This window comes from Leishmania donovani, chromosome 34, assembly GCF_000227135.1.
Source record: "Leishmania donovani BPK282A1 complete genome, chromosome 34".
In the NCBI taxonomy this organism is placed as follows: domain Eukaryota; phylum Euglenozoa; class Kinetoplastea; order Trypanosomatida; family Trypanosomatidae; genus Leishmania; species Leishmania donovani.
The window spans coordinates 161,877-162,678 of record NC_018261.1 but is presented as its reverse complement, the minus strand read 5'-3'; positions in this window follow the sequence as shown (position 1 = coordinate 162,678).

Sequence of the window (802 nt, the reverse complement as noted above, 5' to 3'; positions counted from 1 at the left end):
GCCCGAGCTGCGCGTAGGCGCTGAGCGGTGCGAAGGCGGCCACGTCGAGCTCGCCGGCTGCGGCGTAGCCGATGCCGCCGGCGCCGTCGAGGAGGCTGTACCGCGGCGCAACGCATACGCGCAGACGGCCGGGCGACGCGGCGTCTCGTGGCACGAGGAAGGGCGTGGCGGCGCCGGTGCGAGAGTCGATGGTGCCGCGGGCGAGCACGGAGAGCGTGCTGAGATCGGCGGTGCAGTCGGCGTCGCCGCGGACGATGGCGTAGGTGTCCACCTGCGCGGCGCTTGTGTAGGTGCTGGGGAGACGGATGCTGGCGGGCAGCCCGGCGGCGAGCGGCGCGGGATCGGACTCGAGCCGTGGCGCGGACAACACCACGGTGACGTTGCCGGCGGCGACGAAGCGGCCGTTGGTGTTAACGCAGGCGAGGTAGCGCGTGCCGACCATGGCGGCGCGGAGCTCGAGGGTCGCGTGCGGCGTGTCGCTGCCGGCGGCGACCTGCAGCGCGGGCAGCGCGGTGGCGGCGCCTGGAACGTGAGAGCCGCTGGGGCACGCTGACTCACCGGGCAGCAGGTAGGCGGCGTGGCCCTTCAGCACTGCCGCGCCAGGCGCCACGAAGCGAAGCACCTGCGGGTCGTCTTTCTGCGCCGTGAGCGCCACGACTGCCGGCGCGACGCGCGGGTTGGCGGTGCGCACGTTCCCCGCGGCCTGCAACACCGGCTGCGGCGCCGTGGCCGGGTAGTAGGAGCACAGCAGCAGCGTGCCAACACTGTCATACATGAGCGTGATTTTGGCGGCGCCCTCGCC